At 49.6% G+C, this 22571-nt stretch overlaps 1 protein-coding gene across 4 annotated transcripts in view; it reads right to left on the bottom strand.

The window, feature by feature from the left end:
* Window positions 1-22571, bottom strand: part of DOCK1 (dedicator of cytokinesis 1) — a 458484-nt gene that overhangs the window by 313186 nt on the left and 122727 nt on the right. The gene's annotated exons all lie outside the window — the stretch shown is intronic.

Here is a 22571-nt window from a genome sequence, read left to right as displayed (position 1 = left end):
GCAGGGAGGGCACAGGGGTCAAGCCCAGGACTGACGCACAGGAAGACAGAAACCTGGGGCTGGGGGCTTGCCTGGCCCAGCATGACCGCCAGGATCGAGGTTCCACACTGCCAGGATGCAGCACCTCCATCTCCCAACCCCCAGCACCTCCTCCCTGAACCCAGCACAAGGCCACAGTGCCCATACCTGTGGTCTAGCTAATGCAGGAGGACTTTCTCCTCTGACAGCCACTCTACAGCTGCTCTGTCCAGAGCACTGGACAGTAGCCACTGGGCACAAGTGTCTACTGAGTACCTGAAATACAGGTGGGTAGCTGAGGAATAGAATCCTGGCTTCGTTCAATGTGAACAGGTCTAGGAGACACACCCAGCAGCAGTGGCCCACAGGTTTGTTCATCGCCACCATCTGTTTCCTCCAAACGATGCACCTCGTGACATTAACAAGGCACTGCAAGGAAGGACCTGGAACATATCTGGAGCTCAACAGTTTCCCCGAGGACAGAGTCTAAGTCTTTTGGCCACCCTGAGGCTCCTCCACACCTCGGGTCCTACCATTTCCTGGGTTCTAAATGAATGCTGTGTTTGTCTCCTTGATCAACAATGCTACACTCTGCCGCCCAGAACTCCTCCAAAAGGCACAAGTCCATATGGCTCCCAAGATCTCAAGGCTGGTTTTCTGTCCTGTGTCTCTGACACTAAGTGTTCTCCTTCCAGACAAGCCCCCTTCTGTCACAAACAAGGAGGTCCTGACTCCCCATGCAGGTCCCTCACATCTGAACACATGAAAGACAGCCCAGCGTTCACCTACGGAGGAACGCACCGCACTAGTCAACGCCGCATCACTACATTGAAACACCTGACGAAATCAACCTTAGGTGTAGGTCCTGGTAGACTGGGCAGCCCCACTGCTTTGGGATTCTGAGGGGAGGTTGGATGGTAAGGGTGGTGAACATGGTGGGACAAACTATCCGCCTCATGGCCAGAAGGTGAAAGAGAGAGAAGAGGCCAGGGTCCCATGGATCCTTTGGGAGCTGCTTCTAGTGAGTGCACTAGAATCATCCAGAAGGTCCCACCTCCTGAGGATTCCTCCTCTCACCAGCTCCACCCTGGGGTGGTGCCTTTAATACATGGGTCGTTGGAGTCAAGACACATCCAAACTGTAGCAGGTGTGATTTTTAAAAGAGAAGAAGGGTCAACTTGTAGACCAGTCTCATCACAAAGGAATGACCTGGCAGAGGCTCATACAGATAAGCCAGGGAAGAGAACACCCGCCCTAAACAAAGTCCAATGGTCACCACATGACCCAGCAGGTCGACACCCAGGTGTTCACCCCACAGAATTAAAACAGGTGTTAAAATGAAACCCTGCCTTAGAACATTCCCACATCCTCAGTTGTTGGATGTCCCAGGGAGAAGGAATGCAAAGTGACTGACTGGGGAGGCGGAGACAAGAGTGGGAAAGAGGGAGAAACAGAAGGATGCCACATGGGTGCACAGAGGAGTGAAAAAGAGGTGGGAGGCCCTGTGGAGCCAGCCAGGGAGGGCAGAGGGTCCACGCCCTGCGGTGGGAGGGGCTAAGGACACAGAGCACAGGTACCAGGCCCAGCAGCTGACAGAGACATCAGCAGAGGCCTGGGCAGGGCCGGGGGAGCCAGGGCATCGGGGCAGCCCAAGCGCAAGGTGAGGAGGACCAGAGGGAGCCGGGTGGCGGCGGAAGCTCAGGCAGCCACCGAGTCCTGCTTATAGGGTCTGGAGGAGTCTAGTTTGGGGCCACCCGGGGCTGGGTGTCTCACTCAACACACACTGTCTCACAGCTCTGAGAGCCCACGGCCAAGATCAGTGTGCCTGAGGCCGGTTTTATCTGAGCCTGTCCCTGGCCTATGGTCTGTCCTCTACCCCATGCACAGTCCTAACTCCTCTCCATAACAGGTCACAGTCACGTTGAACTAGGGCCCTCCCGATGACCTCAAGTTATCCTAATCCCCTGTGTCCAGAGGCGGTCACATTCTGAGGCACCAGGCATTAGACCGTCAACAAAATGGATTTGGGGGGACACGATTCAGCACGTACATGGTGGTTCCCTCAAGGCACGCTGCTTATTGATAGTGATCCAAGGCTCCCCTTAATTGCAATCCCATGGCCATAAACTGCCGTAACGTGAAGCGGCAGGAAGGGGCCCTTGAAGCCCAGGCAGCCACAGTGAGCAGACTGAGGAAGCTACCAGGGGACATGTTCCCTTCAAAAGCATCATCGCCAAATGTCCCCGTCACCTGCCACACAGCTCCTGAGCTCCCAAAGGACCCCACAGACCTCCACTCCAACTCAGGTGCCTCTGAACCAGCACTGAGACTACAGCACATGTTGTGAACCTTGAGGGGCCCTCCAATGTTCCCCCCACACCAGGCACCCAGGACACTCCACGACTGCTTGTGGAATGAACCCTAGAGATGGCGATGCCCAGTGTCTGCAGTTCTTGGTTGAAGATGAGGAAGGCAGGCAGGGAGGCCCAGAGCACACCCCAAGCAGGTTGACCTGGGCCCTCTGCGAAGAACATGTGAACCTGGAGAAAAAGGGCCTCACCTAGCTCTGCGGGGTCCTCACAGCAGTCACAGGAGGACGGTGCAGCAGAATGGGCAGGGGCTCCACAATCACAGGCTGAGTCGCTGAGCTGGGCACAGCCAAGGGGTGCTCAGCCAGCCTCCGCGGAGGACCTGGCCTCACCCCTCCTTTGCCACTCACTCCTTCCTCCTGTCTTGGCTACCTCAAAACATGGTGCACTCCACAAAGAGACTACTCAGCCTGGCCGGGGACACCCATGAAAGTAATCGTCCAAATTCAGGGCTTTTCCTTTTTCCTTTAAAAAGTTTTGACCAGTCGGGCGCAGCAGCATACTCCTGTGATCCCAGTGGCTCCAGAGGCTAAGGCAGGAGGATTGCAAGTGCAAAGCCAGCCTTAGCCACTTAGTGAGGCTCTAAGAAATTCAGCGAGACCCTGACTCTACACTGAAAAACAAAACAAAAAGGAAAAGGCTAAGTGGGAAAAGGCTAAGGATGTGGCTCAGGGGTTAAGCACCCCTGGGTTCAATTCCCAGCACAAAAATAAATAAATAAATAAATAGATAGATAGATAGATAAATAGATAAATAATAAATGTTTTGACCTCCCAAGTAGGTGTAGCCACAGGGTATGCTATAATCCCAGAATTCTTTCTCTTTCAGGCCGAGGACCTCCGAAAAGGGATACAATTAAATGTGAGAATCACAGAAAAGTCAACATAAAAGAATATAAATGGACTTCTCCCAGAACCTGGCTTCTATTTCATTTTTCTGGGTAACCCTAAAAGAAAGAAAACATACCTCCTCTTCCAATATACAATTCAAACAACCAAAAGTTATTGGGAAAGCACCGTAATCATTGTTATTTTCAGATGCATTAATCCATGCGATGGATTAATTTCAATCCTAACAAGAGTTCATACAAAGACAAAGTCAGGAAAAACCAGAAACAATTCCTGGGGTTCCTACGGTGCATGGAACCGCTCGTCAGTTTAATAGCGTTTAATATTCCTGAGGGGTCATCTACCCTGTTTATAACTGGGTGGGGGTGTTTTGCTCTAGAAGAACATCCTGCTTCCAAAATTGACTGGAGAAAAGGAGGAACATTTTGGAAGGATGGTAAACAGTGCAACACAGAGTGAAAAGGACCAAAGCCATCCAATTCATGAGTCTCTGGCATTCGGTGATCTCACACGGAGTCCGAACACAGATGTTGACAACTAGGAGGCCTGTGGTGGCAGCCAACCATTTATTAAGTCAAATAAAATTTGGAGTAAATTTTACGATTGCACTTATAATTGCCGACATCAGAAGAGAAACCCTGGTAGCTTTCACTTTGTGATTGTAAAGGATGATTTAGAGCAAATCAGAGAAAACTTTGAAATTAAATACAAAAGCAATAGCAAGAAAATAATTACATTTATTGGAAATTGAAATGACATGGCCATCAGAGAAAATTAAATAAATCAGCCCTGGATCTTGCAAGGTCTCGAATTCGACAAACACAATAGCGTATAAAAATAACCCCATGGAGGAGAAGGCTCAGGATAAGACTCTGCGTTTATTTCCAAGATGAGTATTTGAAACCAGAGCATCTTGGATCTATTTAATGACTAACACCAACATTATTTTGGTTCAACTTTATGTAGATGGCCCTAAATGATGCAGTGCTTGGCTCTGGAAAGCCTACGTTCCATCAGAGGAAGTTGGCACAGGCTTGGCTACAATCCAAACCCAGGAAAAGGCACTAACTCCCGGCAGGTGTCCTCACATGGAGCAGGTCTCCGTCCCCGCCCCAGTTCCAGCAAACCCTTGGCTGGTTTCTGGACAAGTGACGAATCAGGATGGCTCAGAGAACCCCTGGACCACAGTCAACCCTGAAAGTTCCAAGGACCAACCTCTACGCAATTATTCTACGCAAGGTGAGTCCGCAGAGCAACCCTGCTCCCCTCCGCTGCCCCCATGAGCACCACGGTCAGGGTCTGGATTTCTCCAACTCGGTCAAGGCAGGTTCAGTGTCACAACACGAGGATCTTCCAATCTGATGCTCTAGCCATGGGAGAACCCGGCACCCACCTGAGAAGGGGATGTCATCATACCAGCCCATTTCCCAAGTCCCCTCACTCTGGCAAGCACAGTTTGGATCTAGTGCACATGTACTGTGAACAAAGGCCCTCGTTTGGGCAAATGTTCAGTAAGACACTTAGCAAACGTGGTTCTTAGCACATTTAGTTCAGTAAGACACTTAGCAAACGCTGAGCTGCAGAGTTGTCTTCTTTCCCCACAAGCCTGACAGTGTTCTTCACCTTCTGTAAGGCCTCTGGCAGCCGATATCACACATTCACTCCCACCCACTCAGCTCATGGAAATGCTTTTAGTACCCCTGAGTGAGGTGACCCTGGAGGTAACGAGAATTTGACATTTTGGCAATCTCCAATGTAATATATACACCTGTATGGATGTAGACAAAAGCCAAGTGTCTACTTATAATAATTATTAACTTGACTATGCATTTCCATGTAGGTAAGACTCATAGGGCATAGATATTAACTCAGAAGTATTTGTGTGCATTCTCCCATCTCATGAAGCTATTTTATATTAACGTTTCCTATGTGTCCTTGAAATCAGCATCTGCATCAGCACCAAAACCCACTGGTCATCCAGTTACCCCAACCTACAAAGCTTAAGATATGGCACTTTTTATGAGCCACAGGAAGATGCTTCCAAAACCACAAGTATCCACTTTCACAATATTAGCAGTAGCTGTTTTCTTTTTTTTTTTAATTTATCTGTTAGGTACATTTTCATGATCTCTACAACGAAGCCAATTATTCTATTTTTAAAGTGACCTTTAAAAGGCTTATTTAAAATGACATCCAACAATTGTGTTCATGCCGGCAGGGAAATGCCAAATATATGCTAAATTTCCTTGCTTCTTTTTTATTCATTCTGCCGGTTACCTTCTGAAGTCATGCCCAACCAACACGGAGGTTTCAGGCAGATACGCTGGGGTATTTTTGTTTGTTTGCTTGATATTTTTCAAGTAATGAGAAAAATGTTATACGGAAGCAAAGAGAAGGCAGCTGAACCTTTGAAGAGAAATCCAGGGAGACGCAGGCGTCCACACCAGTGAGGACCAAGTCAGGGACGCTTCCAGGTCGGGCTGGTGGGACCTGCAGGGCAGTTTCCTCCAGCCTAGCACCATCCAGGCCTGAGCCCGGCAGGGCCTGTGGCCCCCCACTGGTCCCTTCTGCACCTCTTCACTAGGTCCCCCCCTCCCCCGCCCCCAGACTCCAATCTTCCTGCCCCCCTCCCCCCAGCACACTTCCCGTAGCACCTGGCTTTAAGTGAAGCCGAGGACACTGTTGAATGAATATACGAACAAAATCACCAAAGGGCTTTCTGAAGCATTTCAAAAGCTCAGCATCCAGGGGTGAGGTTTAGGGACTGGCAAGCAGGCTGCTGGGCAGAGGTAGTCTGAGGTCACACACCCCAGACACCTATGGGCAACCAGGACCAACCACCACTGCCAGGTGCAGACCTGGTTGGAGTAGCAAACCAAAGCTTTTAAGCTTTAGATCTGCTCCCTATTAAGAGGTCAGGTCTCCCGGACTTTGGGTCAGGAGGTCTTTCTTAAACAAGGTGACAGCAACAGTAATCAGAGCTGACATGTTGTTTTATTTTGATGGATAACGCAGCTCTTCATTGTCTTTCAGCCCTGACTACAACATACAGTTGGCTTCCTTTAGTGCCACCCACCTGCCCACTGATAGACTCCGTGGCTCTAACGCTGTCTGACACATACAGAGGCTAAAAACTACATAGTGAACCTGTTTTGGTTGATGGCAATTTGTTTTTTAATATTTTTGTCTCATGAAAGCCTACTAGCAGTGTGCAGAAGATCCAGGAGCCTACAACAAAGAGGACACAAGGGAAGAGGATCCTTAACCCCAGACCTCCCCACCCTGCAAGCCCAGGGTTCCCCTCAGCAGCCCCGAGTGGCAGGAAAGGGAAGAATCCAGCTCTAGGTAGACAAGGGCCAAAATGCAGACAGGGATTTCAAGGCGACACACGGTACAGAAAGGAAAGAGCAGAGGGGTTCTCCTTCATCCTAACCCAGACTGAAGCGGCCTCAGTGGAGCTACGCCCTCCTGAGCCCCAGCCTCCAGGAGGCCACACCTCAGGATGACTCTATTTCAGAAGATGGTCCCCACCCTTCGGCCCTCTTCCCCACCTGTCCAAGTTCTGTCTGACCCTGTGGGATGGGGGCAGGGCAGCCAGGGGACTTCATGGGGGGAAGAAGTGCTTTCAAAACACACGTTTGACCCTATCTCTTGAACTCGTAATTCCTCATGGAAGTTCCTTAAGAAGGTACGTGATGTTTTGAACAACCAATAAAAAAATAAATAAATAAATTACAAAAAAAAAAGAAGATACGGCCCACTTGTACTGAAACACAAACCTGCAATTTGTTCTTGTGAATACCTGACCCAGGAATCTGCCAACGGTCTCTCCTCTCCCCGAGGAAGGCATCCTGCCTGTGGGTGGGACGCTGCCCTCACAGGGACATTACGGTGTTTTCCTATGTTGGCTACAAAGAGAAGTGTCTGGACACCTCAAGGTCAGCCCCACCCAGGTACTGCCCAGAGTCCACCCAGGGCCAGCGCCTTCCACCACACCACCAGAAAGAACCCTGGGCTAGCTGGGGACCGACAGATGTCCTTACTTAACAAAAGCAAGGTCAGAGATAACTCAAGGTGGCACTTAGAAGCCAGCAAACCAGCCCCGTGGAGAATAAGCCCATATTTAGCTAAAATGGCTTATGTCACCTTACTTATTGCAATGTTCAGCAGTTACTCGCCAACTAAGGATTTGTTCATTGTCAGTCCTGAGGTACCCACAGTCATGGACAGGAGATTACTGGGTGAAGGATTTAAGGATAAACAAAGTAAAAAAAAAATAGCATCTTTAATCACCAAATTACAGAACAATATTACCTAATGGGATTTAGAAGGATTTGGACCCTTAACAACACTAATTTTTTAGGAGTAATAGAGCAAAAAGATAGGAAATTATAAATACTTCAAATGTGAAAATCCGTCACAGTATTTATGACAGGCGTTGGCAGAAGCTCTGGGCCAGATACACCCGGCAGCACAGGCCCCGGAACCCGCACGCAGCCCAGGCCTGGGTAAGCGGATTCCTCTCCTGTGCCACAACGTACTAGAGGGACAGAAAGAGGCCTCCGCTTCAAAGCTCTAAACAGCTTCTTAAAGGTTTTAAGTTACTTCTAATGGATTTTTCTTTTTCTTCTCTGTATCACAGGAATTTGTTGGGAAGATTAAGAAACCACCTTAGGAAAAACAGAAAACAGAACTCACTAATCATCTTCCACTTAGCCCTTTATATGAGTAAATAGGGAAATCATTTATAATCACATCCATTATAAAGAATTCAAATTATTCCACTCTGTCTTATTATCTATCAACAGGAAGCAGGCTTCCTCACTACGAAGTTCAGCAGTGAGTTCTTGTAAGATTAACTCGGATTTTAATAGGAGGGTTTCTCCAGTGAAAGCAGGCAGCTCAGGAGCACAGCAGAGGCGGCTGGAGAGGCAGGAACCCAGGTGGGGGAAATCCTCAAGGCACCTGGAAGGGGCTCAGGGAGGATCAGGAGAGGCCAGGACACCCTGCCAGTGTATTTTGAGACAATACTCTGACTTCCAGCTGGGAGAGGGCAGGGCACAAGCATTGCAGAGAGATGGACCGGCATACAAGAGACACAGAGGCAAACACCCAGCACGCTGCAGGATGAGCATTTGGGCACACAGACAGAGAAGGGGGACAGGGCCATGGGGCTGGGAGCCTGAGGACAAGCGCAGCTGGGAGGAGGCCACGGGCAGCTCTGGCCCTGCTACCCTGCCAGTCTGCCACCTTTCATTCTCCCACGGGCACCTCCACTTGCCCTCTCCGTGGAACCAGACCTGGACAGACACCAAGTCCCAGGACATGGTTGAAGAAGGCACCTGTCTGCCTCCTGGGGGAGGAACTGGCTCCTGCTGGAGAACCCTCCACACTGCTACAAGGAACCAGCACTGGCCACAGGTGCCAGAGGCCCTTCACATCAAGGAGAGGGAAGAGGAAGACACCTGCCACTCGGGGACGAGTCACAGAGCAATCCCAGGGGAAAGGAGAGCAGGGCTCCTGTCCACCCTCCTTTAGGCCACTGTGTTTCTGGAGGTGACACATGAATAAGTGTGGGGGCCAAAGGGGGATCCCAAGGTTTGGAGACCTTGACCCTCCACTGCTGCGCTGCAGAGAGGACGGGAGTGGACACACAGCTTCTCCATGCTTCGAACGATGCTCCTGCAGCAGCTCCAGCCTTAGGACATAAATCATGCCTCAGTGAAGGTGGTTCTAAAAGGATCTCACAGAAACCACACTTCAGGGTGTCCTTGGCGGGGAAGAACTGAAGAGACTGCTGAATTCTGAGCCAGGACACAGGTGTCCCCCCTAGAGTAAGGTGGGAAGTGCAGGGTCCCCGAAGCTGCTGCTGCATGGGAGGTGACAACCACAGCTATTTCGGGGACCCAGGATGCAAGTGAATACAGCATCAAAGGCAAAACAGATGCGGGTGGGTGTCATGTAGGGAGAGGACACGGGGACACACCACTTTCTCAGACCTGAGGACCACCAACACATTAAACAGCACAAAAGGTCCCTGTCTACGCCCAGAGGTGGGAAGTCTGAAGCAGGCAAAAAAAGCCCACCACACAGGGACCCCAAACCAATCAGCAAGAACTGTCCCAGGTACAGAGAGTAAAACCACCAGCAGCCACTTCCCCCAGGAAGAACACCTACTGAGAGTCGCCTGACTAATTCAATCAGCCCACCCCCTCGTAAAGAAAACTATGGGTTTTAATGAATAGGTTTTAAATTCTCCAAATATTTTGCCAAAATACAGCACCAGGGGTTCAGGAACATTTCAAATAGAGATGACACATTGAATTCACAGAGAAAGTCAAACCTCATTTAACTACCTTGAGGGGTCATCAGGGGTGGAGAGCAAGGTCACAGGAGGCTGGGGGAAGTTAGGAAAATAATCTGAGCTAACAACCAGACACAGGGAGGGCAGAGGGCACTGAGGACGAGTGCAGACCTGCTGCCTGGACCTCACCCCACAAACAGAAGACCGGAAATACCAGATTATGGACCAGGAAAGGCCAAATCCCAACACGGAGTAACTGAAAGTGGTTCAGAAGAGGCCAGCAATGGAGACCGGCTGGCAGAGGCCTGGGAAAGCTGTCAAGGCACAGTGTCAAGTGTGCACTCAGGGCTCCTTCCTGCTCACAGACCCTGCTCACTCTGAGGGATGACATGAGCGGGAGGTGCCAGCAAAGCCCTCAGCGGCCATCGCTCTGCAGCCCCAACAGCTCCAGTGTGACATTTCCATGTCCAAGAAGAGGCAGCTGCAGTGCGGAAGCAGAAGGCTGGATGTCAAATAGTACTGAGGTCACCACGCAAGGAGCAGTGGAGCCCTGGAGTCTGCTGAGGGACGGCATGAGTGAAAAGCAGGAACAATAAAGTCCCCAAAGAAGGAGTGCTATCACTTTCAAGTTTCCAAAGGAAATTAACAACCCAGCGTAGCATGACACGGGCAAGATCTCAGAATTTCTGAGCTGAAAGGAGACTCGGGGTTCATGGGATTTCAACAGCTTGGCAGGCAGCTGGTGGGAGAAGAGTGGAGAAGGACACACACCTACAACCTCACCCTCTCAGGTGTGAGGGCCCCAGTCCCCTCATCCTCTTGCAGCATGCATTGGTGTGGCAAAGCCTCCGGCTCCTCAGTGGCAAAGGTGACTGGCAGCCCAGCCCCAACATTAATCATCCTAAATTGTGAATAAGCGAGGTGTGAATGAAACTCTGCTCCACGGAACTTAACACAGCGTCAAAAAAAAAAAATGAGCAAGGTAAAGATTTTAAATATCACAAAACCAGTGTGCTAATTCTGGCAGCTGTGATTAGTTTAAAATATAAATCCCAATGCACTTTCAAAGACCGACTCCTGCAGTGCAAAAATATCTGTCTCTGGGCACACTAAAGGACACCGCTTTCCAGTGCAGGCTGAGATGGCATTGTGTCCTCTTCAGACCGTGCAAGGCTTCCTTTGGCAGTCACTGTCTATGTCAGAAGTGACCATTTTGTTGCTGGAGAGGATCACAGGAAACGTGAAGCAGACGGACCCCCAGAGCAGGGCTTCGGTCCTTTCCCTTGTTTTACAGACGGAAACAAGAAAATCTAGTACAAAATTTCTGTACAGAGAAACCAGAGCTGCTGGGCTGGGGGGACCCAGAGGCTCGGATTCCAGGAGAGGATGGAGGAAATACACCCACAGCACCAGGCTCACCCAAGTTACCATGTCAGGAGGAAACGTCGGTTTAGGGGGCTGGGCTACAGAGGATAAGTGTCTCTCAAAACCAATGAAGCTGTACACTTGGGATGTGTGCACTTCAACGTCTATGAATTATACCTCCATTCACAATCCAGCTTTTTGAATTGATAAAGGAAGTTGGGGATTGAATAGAATACTCCAAATCAAAAACAAAGGTTGCGGATTAGGAGTTTCAACACACTGACATGCGGCCCGCAACATGCTGCATTTAAACACAGAACCAGGGTGGACCAAGAGTACAGGATGAGAAGATCCTCCGTGCCCACCGCACATGCAGAGCCACAGGAACCCGCCACAACCCAGCCACGTCAGAGGAAGACCTTGGCAAACCCGACTGGGACAGGGCGGGCTACAGGGCCAGATGAGGATTCCAAATCCTCACACTCCCAGTAACAGCTTCCACACTCTTTCTGGATGGTGCCCTGAAGAGGAAGGGCCTCGCCCAGTGTCTCCTCACCAGCGCTCTTTCCATCTTGCTAAGGAGACGCGGCAGACAGAAGTGCTGGAGGTACCAAGAGCAAAATGCCTCTGGGGCCAGGCTCAGGAGCTGGTGTCCCCAGAGCAAAGGACAGCTGTGAAACCCAGGGCCTGTGGGTGGGTGACCTCCATGGCACAGAGATGGCTCTGCACATAGCACATCCTGTAGCCAAGATGACCCATGCACATGGGAAATGATCGTGCTTTCCTGGAAATACATCTCACACATGAAGATGCCAGTGGATCTCATCTGCCCTCCAGCTGGTGGAGGCCCTGGGACCCAAGCCCAGAAACCCCCAAACAGTGTCCTGGGACAGAACATCCCCAGTCCTGGGGGTGTGAGATGGCCATGCACACCAAGGAGGGGCTCCCAATAAAAGCCACCAAACTCTGAGAGGGGTTGGGCAAGGTTCTGGGAAAGCTCTTTTTCAATTAAAAATATATTTTATTTAAAAATATAAATGAAAAAAGTTATCCCATGACAAAAAAAAAGAACTAATAAAGAATTCCATCAGATAAAAATTTAAAGAACTCATATAATTTTCATACTGACACCCTCCCCCCAGTTCTACTCCTGTGTCTTCCCTGGGAGATCTTAACCTTTTCTGAAAATGTAATTAAAAATAAACTTATATGTCAATTCTCAGCATGTCAGCTGGGAATTGCACACACTGCCATCTGACTACCAGAGCACCCCCACACTCCTCTTCCCAGACTGGGCTGCCCCCACCCCAGTCCTTACTCTCAACTCAGCTCTTGGCTCCAGCCCCCGGGTTGCCATATTCTCCAAACACCAATCCAATCCTGCCACCCCCTTGCTCTCTCCTCCCTCCCATCCCTGGAATGCCCCTCCCGCCCCTCAATTTGCAGGCACCCTCAAAGCTCAGAGCCAGTCCCATCAGCTCTCTGGGGTTTCAGGCCACTTGCTACTTTCTTTGGATACCTGCCTGGCCTGCAGTCTCTCATCTCAACATCCAATGACTCAACGCTGGACCACTTTACCTGCTACCTGTCCTGGGGGTCCACACCTGGTTTCCTCTCCTGCAGACAGAAAGCTATTATTATCCATGGCCTCTAGCCAGTACAAGTCCATAGCTGGCCACAAAGGAGCATACTCTGAAGTCAAATAACCCAGTGCACACTATCTTTGACGGCATACTTTATATATATTTCAAATGCTGATACCTACAACCATGTCTGGGAAGAGGTCACATATGAAGCAGACGTGCAGAAACTTTTCAGTAAGAGCTTGATAAACATCAAGTAAGCTGATTGTGTGGACCCTGAAGTTAGCACATCTTTTTCTTTCAAGAATCGATCCCATGGCCTTTCCCATGGGCACATCAGCTGCCTGCTCAGCGTGCACACAGGAGCTCCTGGCACCTGCCTGCCTCTGTCCGTGGAGGCTGCAGACTGCAGCGGAACTCCAGGCAGGAATGTGTGGAAGCAAGTGCTGGAGGCACTGCACAAGTCCTGTGTCCAAAGAGGAGCAAGCAGGGGAGATGGAGTATGGAAACACCCCCAGGAAGGAAGAAAGAAGGGCAGACCCTGGGGTAAGGCGAGGAAGCCCACTCACAGCTTAAGGAAAGATGAGGCCTAGGCCAGGCCGCAGAGGAGCCCCTGGTGCAGGGGGAGACAGCCAATAGGAAGGCTCACCCAAAATGGAAAGGGGAGGGGGATGGAAGGACCTGGAGTGGTTCAGTGAAGTGGGACAAGCTGGGGCCAAAGAGGCAGCTAGCACACCTGCAGGAACCCCACACATATAATCCAAAGGGCCGACAGTGACCTGGAGTGTAGATTCCCAAGTGAGACTGTATGTCTCCTTGTCAGTCATCTGCCTTTGACAAGTAACCAAAGGAAGAAGATGGAAATTCCATTTATACAAAGTCCTCCTACATTTTGGATCCAGATTCTGTGACAGGTCAAATGACCATTAACAAGCACAAAGAGCACACAGAACACCCCGCAGCTCAGCCACAGCTCACGTTGCCCCCAAGACACGGCCAGCTACCTCCATCTCCAGTGCAGCTCTGTTGGGAGGTGGTGGACCTTTCCGTTAAGAGGCAGGGCCTAGTGGGAGGTCTTCAGGTCACTGGGGGCGTGCCCTTGAGTGTTGGTGGACCAAGGCCTTAGTTCCCAGGTCTGAGGGGAGAGGTCCACTGCCCACACGCTCGCGCCTTCATGGGCTGCTCTGCCAAGGCCCAAAGCCCCGGTCTACCCATCATGCACGGGGCCTCTGAAACCCATGCCTGTCCTCTTCATAAGCTGATCATCTCAGGTATCTGTGATTCTGACAGAAAGCTGACCACACCAGGTGGAGTGCATAATGTCGGAGGTGTTTCTATGAAAACATCCTCAAAAGTAAGTTTTACTGATCAGAGGAGCGGACAGCAGTCCCTCCTTCATCATTTATCTATACAGCACACAACTACGTTTAAAAAACAGCATCTCTGACAATGAGTCCCCAAATGTAAGGGGAGGGCACACAGGCAGGAAGAAAGCCTGTTTTGTTCTAATAAGACACACCTTTAAAGCCTTTTCGGTCCCTTCACCTCTTCCCTGCTTCAGTGTACCACACTGAATGGGCAGGATTCCCCACAGGAGGACTGATTCTACTTGAATTACAAAAGTGTCACATCCACAGTTCACAGAGAATAATACTGCTCAGCTCCTCCTGGAAACCGTACAGCCAGGCCCAGGACTGAGTAAAGCCGCTGTCATGCACATGTTGACAATGTGACTGGAGAAACTTTACAGAAGAATGGACTGAAGAGCAGGAAGCCGGGGTCTGTCCCCTCGCCTCCTCGGCGCTTCCCTGAAAACAGGCAGCCGTGCCTTCCCACTCCGGCTCCCCGACGCCCAGACGGAAACACTTAGGAGCTCTGGAATCCAACTTTACCAGAGTCTCGGTTTCATCTGCACACACACAAAATAATTTACGCCATCATAACATTCTGCAAAATAGTTTTAATGAAACTTTATAACTACCCAATCTAACTGTGACAGAGCTGATGATTTTTAAGTTCACATATAAAATAGTCCTTTTTCATGCGTGCTAATGCAATGAAACTCGCCACCTGGTTTCTCAATAAAATTCTTCCTGGGCATACTGAAGGGCCAGTCTCCTCCAGGGTCTCCTTGGACTACTTGTCATGCCGGCTGAACACCGACTCTAAATGAAGGCTTTAACGACCCTTTCCATCAACCCTGCAGGCAGGCCCAAAGAAGGGCTGCAGAACCCATTTCACAGTGTCACAAATTTGTACTGGCTTCAGCTGCATTTGAAAAGTTCCCCAGACCTCGCTGAAGGCTGCTTCAACCCTCTCTCTGCTTGCTGCCCTGGGACACCTCCACTTCAGTTTCAACTTCAGAAGGTCTTTTCCTTCTCAGGAAGAGCCCCTTGGCTAAGGGAAGAGGTTCCTTCTGAGGACTGACATGGCCTTCAGCTGTCAGACAGCTCTCTTTGTATCCAAGGTTACTGCACAATGAGAACAAGGCAAGCTTCGGCCTCCCCCCTGTATTCATTGTTCCTCCAATGGAGTAGATATCTGTGCACCCTAGATGCACCCACCACACTCAATGCTTTGGACTCCCCATCTGTGTGAATGAACTCATTTCCTTCCTTCAGAAATCAACCTGAGTAGACTCTATGCTATTAGACCACCAGAGCAGTACAGTAAGACTTGAAGGTGGGTACTGATGCCCTCCTGTGTTGTTCTTCTCCCTTAGTATCGTGATGGTTATTTGGATCTTTAACTTTTCCACATGAACTTCAGAATCACTTTATCAATAGTGACAAAATTACTAGCTGAGATTTTGGTTGTAAATGCATTGAATCTGTAGATCATGTTGGAAAGAATTGGCATTGTAGTGATACTGAGTCACTCATCTATAAACAAGGAATCTATTTCTTCTTATTTTAAGCTCATTTGAGGTTTATGCAATTTGCAATCAAAATAGGCCCCAAAGCCATAGAAACTTAAAATACGCAGAGAATTGACAAACATCTATGGCAATTCCATTTGTAAATGTAATTCCAAAAGTAAGGTGCACACCAGCCTTCAGAGGCGGGCACCCTTGACTCTACAAGCCTGGTCTCATAGAGACCAGGCATCTGTCTGAAGGGTTCCCAGGGACAGCTGCAGTTGAAGATCCCAGACGAGGGCCAGTGGATGTGGAAAGCCATGTTTCCATCAACAATAGTGCTATTAAAATGCCCAGACTCTACATGATTATGTCCCCTGCCCAGCGCTTGAGAAAGCTTTTCATTATTATTTTTAACAGCCTCTATGGCGATACTGGGAGGATCCTAAGAGATAACATGCATCAAAAGGCTTTGGTGACTGTGAAGCTGCACAAATAGAAAGGAATTAGGATTATTTCAGGCTGCACCATCCATCGGGACAAAAGCAGCAGATACATTCTCTCCAAACCACATGGGAGTCTGGGTTTGGTACCTTCCTTGGCTGTATTATATAACCACACATCCAACAACAACTAACTTGACATCAGAACCACCCGACAGTCAGTCAGCCAACAGCACCCACTAAATAGACATCAGACGAGATCTCGTAAAAGAAAATGAAACCTAGCCCTAAAAGAAATAATGTAGTTAGAAGTGGCAGGTGGATACACACAAAGAGGCTGTTCAAATGCAGACCTGAGGGAGGATAGGTCAGCTCCCTGTGGCTGCACAGAACAGCTTCCCATGCCAGAGGGAGGCAGAGTCTCAGTAACACTGTACCCTCGACACCTGTGCATCTCTCACAATATCCAACAGGTGCACGAGTCCAGCCAAGGCTTGGGAGATGACCAAGGCACCTTCCTTCCACTTCCTCTCCTTCCACATAGGATCCACCACCACGGCCTAGAGATTAGACCAAATGTCTCCACCCCCTTCCCAAATCCTGCAGCCCAGTGGTTCTCAACCAGGAGCCATTCGCCCCCAGGCCCCACCCAGGGGACAGCAGCAATGGCTAGAGGCATTTCTGTTTGCCATGACTGGCGAGAGCGACTGGCATGGGCCAGGAATGCTGCTAAACATCCCACAGTGCACAAGAGCCACCAGCCCCAGTGGCAGCAGGGACAAGGTGGATACATGACAGCATCTCATCCCTGGCTTCCTCTCTCGGCCTCTCAAATCCATTCCATAGGCAGAAGCCAAATGTCTCTCAGATAAGCCAGTGGTGACCTGAGCCAGCATCCTCAGCAGCTCCCACAGGTCCAGGACGCGCCCATGTGCACACAGCTTCGCCTCCATCCCCAGCCCTGATGTCCGTGGTGCTGACCCCCAGCCAGGACCACACACCTTCTCATTTCTGACCAGCAAGCACCTCCTGCCTGCTGCCTCCACCTGGAGGTGACTCACTCTGTACTTTGTCTTGTTCCTCCTTTAAACCTCCCTAGAACCCCCAAATGGTTCTATCCCCTCAAAATACCTCCTCACCCCAACCCTCACTTTGGTTAATGACTTACTACAATCCACAGAGAGGTGATGTGGGCAATTCGCTTGAAATCATTTCCTGCAATTGTCTAACTGGGTGCTCATGGCAGGGGTTACTGGGCTCACCTCTGCCCACTCAGACATGAACATGAGAACACACACTGCTCTGGCTTGGATCTGGAAAGTCCCCAAAGGCTCCTGTGTTGAAGCCTGGGCCCCCAAAGCAGCAGAATTCAGAGGCGGGGCTCTAGGAAGTGTCTGGATCATGAGGGCCCCAATCTCATCAGCAGATTAGTCCACTGAAAGTTGAATGACCACTGGGAGGTGGTGGAGGTCACCTTGTGGTGGAGGTTGAGGGACGCGGGACCTACTTGAAGGAAGTGGGTCACTCCTGCCAGGCCGAGGAAGGGTGATTTTTGTCCCTGGATATCTCTTCCTGCTTCCCAGGCACCATGAAATGGGAAATTTTCTCTGCCATGTCCTTCCACCATGACAGTCTGCCTTGCCTGGGCCCGAAGCCATGGAGCCAGCCAACCACGGACTAAAACCTCTGAAACCTTCAGCCAAAATAAATCCTTCCTCCTCCAGGTTGTTCAGATTCTTTGTTCATAGCAACAAAAAGCCGACTGTCACAGAGAACGTACTGTATGATATGTGCGGCACCCAGGGCCTGGCACACGGTACAGTGAACAAAGGAAATGATTTTCAAAATAAATGAAAAAACGAACAGCTGACGGATTGCTAAGGGGAAGCCTCTATGGACCTCCCGCCTCCTGCAGGAACACTAGTAAGTCCAGACCTGGGAGAAGAAAGGGCTGGACCGCACCTTGCATGTCGGCAGGAGACAGGCTCTGAGACGAGCTCGCGGAAGTAGGAGGGGTACCAGGGAGAGCACTTTAAAGGCCAAGGTTCGGGCAAGCGAAGAAGAAGTCACCCCGGGTTCAAAAGCAGAAGTCCTGTTTCAGAGGAGAGTTTAACTGCCAGTGAGCTCCACGGCAGACAAGGAGGGACACAAGCACCCACAGAAATGGGAAGGAGAAACCATCCGAGAGCTCCGAGTAAGTCAGGACTCCACCACAAGGTGACCTTAAAAACACAGGCAAAGGGAAAATATATCTAGAAAAAAATGATGTCTAAAAGTGTGTGGTGTATTCATATTTTACAGAAAGACATGCCCCGAATCCTTGGGCCCTACGTCTGCAGGCATAACCAACTGCGATCAAAAAAAAATTTTTTTTAAATATGTTTACATTAAACATACACAATTTTTGCTCATCACTTCCTAAAAAATAAATATAACAACTATTTACACAGCATTCAGATTGTCTGAAACTTTATAAGTAACCCAGAGATTAAAGTATGATGTGGGAGGACATGTGTCATGTGTAAAAACTATGTCATTCTCCCTCTTATTTATTGATTTATTTATTGATTTTGCAGTGCTGGGAATCAAAGGCAGGGCCTCCCACAGGCCAGGCAAGTGCTTTATCACTGAACTACATCCCAGCACCACTGTGCCATTTTCTATGAGGGACAGGAGCATCTTCAAGTTTGGGTGCAGGGTCTTGGAACCAACCCCCGCAGATGCTGAGGGGCATTCTGTAGACATACATGTGAATATACAGTCCACATAGATGTGGACATATGTGGGAAGACACCAAAATGAGGAGACCAGCAGGCAATTGTAAGGGTGAGACACTGGAGTGGAATCTCCCAGAGGTGAAGTGGTGCATGATTCTCCTCATTTTAATCCACTTGCATGTGAAGAGGGAACCTGCGGGCCTTGGAGGAGGGGCTGGGGGAGCTGCTCCTGCGGCCGCTCAAAGCCACAGAGAGAAGCCTCATCTCCTCTACAAGGAAATCCTGCTGTATCTCCACCTTATTTGTCATCGACCCTGGTACCTTCTGACTATTTTTCCTGAAGACAATAAAATTCCAAACTTGCAAATGTGTGAGAAGCAACATGAACCCAAATGCTAGTTTAGAAATAGGCAAAAAGCAGCAAAAACTTCACCTAATTTAGAATTTGGGGTAACACGTAAGGCCAGCAAGTACCGCTAATTCAAGTCAGAGGAAATTAAAACTGTACCTCTTGGAGGGCCAAACTCACCCATCCACTGTATTTACTGAGATTACAAAATAGCTGATTTCCAACACAGCTCCTTTCAAGAAGGCCAGATGGAAACAGCACCATGAGGTGGTTAGAAGGGAAGAGACAGGGAGGGCTGCTCCCCAGGGCCAGTTGCCCTCGTCTGCTGCATGCCAACCTCAGCTTGGGGGGCCTCGAATTCAATTAATCTTCACCCCAGTCCAATCCACATGCCTGAGCGCCAGGAGCCTGGGGCTCTACAAGACAATGGAAGAAGTCAGAAAACTAATGAGAATATTTTCATAATAAACTACACAGGAGAGGCAGGAGAAGAGCCCTAAAGAATAGTAACAGGCATCGGTTCTCAAATGTGGGCTGAAATCCATTAAGCTGTTCATAAAATACGCTGTTAACCAGCAATATTCTTCGTGCAAACCATTAGTGTAGCATAGACTAAAGGAGACGACAATAGAAAAGGCCAGAATGTGGGAGGGCAGGCACTTCTCAGGAACAGTTTTCAGCAACACTACAGCACACCCACATGCATGCACATGCTCAACAGGCACATATCCAGCACTCACGCTCACATCACATAGGCATGAGCACACACACACAAACATGTGCACACATAACATGCCCGTGCACACACATGTCATACACATCTGTGCACAAAGAACATAGCCATGCATGCACTCATACATCTACGCACATAGATACAACATTCTCACACTAACATGCTACATGTATGCCTGTAGCACATACACATGCACACACATATATAACACACACACATGCAAGAAGAATCCATCTCTTGTCATGGCTCATGTTCAAACTTTCCTTTTACAAAAGATCCTGAAATTCTTGGCCCCAGACACAGGAACAGGAATGGTTGGGTGTGGTGTGTGAAGTGTCTCCAGAATCATCCCAGAAAGAAGGTAGAAATACTTGAGGAACTGAGTCACCCTGACTGCAATGCTCCAAACACCTTGATCTGGCATTGCAATCCACTGTTGTCACACAGCAGGGCCACGACCCATGTCTCCTTCTCCAAGAGGCCTCCAAGCCCAGGCCATCAGCTTCCTCCCTCCCCTTCAGATTCACATGACCTTCGTGACATGTCATCAGAGTTTCTTCACGGCTTTATGCACACACAGAGTGTGTGTAGGTAGGAAGCTCTACTGGGAATAGGCAGGCCCTATGCCCTTCCAGCCGGGACATGGACTCTGCAGCCCTAGTCCATGAAGGTGGACAAAAGGAACCGGCCTGGTTCCCCATGTCAGGGAGGAGCTGGGACAGAGCTTCACTGTCCCCCAGGAGCCATCCCAGGAAGCCCTCAGCACAGGCGGGGTGGCTCTGGGTAGAGGGAAGGACTTGTCTTCTGCAGCGGGAAGTAAGAAGGCCAGGTGGCACTGGTGAGAGCCGAGGTGACCATGCAGTGTGGAAGAAATCAAGCCTGAGGAGCTTCTGAAAACCACTGCTGAAGCAAATGCAATAAGAACCTCAAAGAAGGAGTGGGGTACAATTGTCGTACACTGGAAAACACGGTGGTGACTCTTCCAAAACCTAAACTCAAGATCACCATATGACCTAGCAGTTCTCCTGCTGGGTAAGTGTTCAAGAGAATGGAAGCCAGGACGCGAGAGGTTTGCACACCCACATTACAGCAGCTTCACTAGCAATGGTCATGTTCTGAGCAAAATATGGTCAATCCATACAAATAAACACCATCCAGCCTTCAAAAAGCAGGAGAGTGGCACAAGCTACAACAGGGAGGGACGCTGAAGGCCTTGTGCTGGTCGTGGGGCAAACACCCCCAACTCCACCTCCACGGGCTTGCGAGGGCAGTCAGGTGCAGAGATGGAGACCGGAGGGCACCTTCCAGGGGTGTAGGAGGAGTGATGGGCTCTGATCTTTGATGGATGTGGGGTTTCAAGTGGGGAGATGGAACCGCTCTGAAGGGGCTGGGGTTGTGGCTCAGCAGTAGAGTGCTCGCCTAGTATGTGCGAGGCCCTGGTTCCATCCTCAGCACCACATAAAAATAAGTAAATAAAAAAAGGTTTTGTGTCCAACTACAACTAAAAAATAAATATTTAAAAGAAAAAAGAAACTGCTCTGAAGCAGAGGGCAGTGGTCACAAAACAGTAGACCACCAACACCACTGACGTGTGCCCTTGGAAATTCACATCATTGTATCACAAAAAAATGTGTCTCCAAAAGCGTTTGGCTGTAGCCCTGAGGTTGGGGGCTTTAAATGAGGGGCAGTGAAGGGGCACTTGGCTGACCCTGTCTCCAGAAACACCGATACCCCAGAACCTGGGAGCAGAGGTGAGCTGGGGTGGTTGCCAGGTAGAGGGAGTGAGGGCAACGGGGTCCACACGCCCTGCAGCCCCCTCCATCAGCCACGATGTGAGTCTCCCACCTAAAGTAAACCATTCTAGTAAAGACCTTCGCTAAGTCAAAAGGAAAATGGCCATGATGCAAACTCACGCTGGAGGCCAAGTTTGTCCCCCAGCAAGTGAGCGTGGAAACTCCTCTGCCCTGTCATCCCGAGGCCTGAGCCCTGGAGCTGCCCCTCACCCATGACTGGGCTGTGAGTAGTGGGTTCTGTTCCATGAAGGTGACTCCAGGATGCTGACAGTGAGAAACCCCAGTCGGGTCACCCAGACCAGGCCATGAAGACTAGAGGCATGCTGACATCGAGGTCACAGACAAAGGATGCAGCAGATCCCCCAGTTCAAAGCAGCCAACAGGAGCCACCCTTTGGGAAACAACCTTTAAACCCAGGAAACGGCACAGTCTGGAGAACACCTTCCATAGGCAAAGCAGTTCACAGCAGTATTCACACGTCAACACAGCAAAGCCAAAAGTCAAAATGCCACAAAAACCAGAGTTCCGCAGCAGGAGCCCTTAAATCTGCAATGGTGACAGAACAACTATAGTAAAATAATAGAATAACAAATCAGCAGCAAGGTGGCAGGGGTGGGGGCAGCCTGCCAAACAAAACCCGTGCATCTGGCTTGCAGACGGGGGATCAGCACCAACGCACCAACGTCACCAGATCCGCTCGCATCTTACAAAGAAACACCCCGCGAAGGAAATTCTTCCTGGTTTCCACTCACTAAATGATGTGACTTCAAGAGAGGCAGGAAGACACAAGTCAAGCCCAATCAAATTTAATAATGTAAGAATATATTTAGCTATCTAAAATTACTTCTGGGCACGAAACTTCCTGTAATTTTTATCTATTCTTACCCTGTATGCGTCTGTTTTTCTAAAATGGCACTAGACGCGGTAGTAAATGTACCCAGCACATTGCTAATTTTAACCCTGAAACAATAAGGAAGCTCTAAACAATACTGAGTTGCCAAAATTACCAACCTATAACTTTAAGATGCACACCATGTGGCTTTTCCCTAGTTCACCAATTTTTAGAACTAACTCTTGTCATGGTGAATGACTAACGCAGAACACCTCGGGGGCCCTCCCAGACCGCGGCACCCCCTGGAGGAAGAGGGAAGCTGCACTGTGTTCCTGTTTGGCCCAGCGGTGGGTGTCTCCT

This window comes from Spermophilus citellus (assembly GCF_964194105.1).
Source record: "Spermophilus citellus genome assembly, chromosome: 15".
NCBI classification, from domain to species: Eukaryota; Metazoa; Chordata; class Mammalia; order Rodentia; family Sciuridae; genus Spermophilus; species Spermophilus citellus.
The sequence above is the reverse complement of the archived record's forward strand: the minus strand, read 5'-3'. Positions and strand labels throughout refer to the sequence as shown.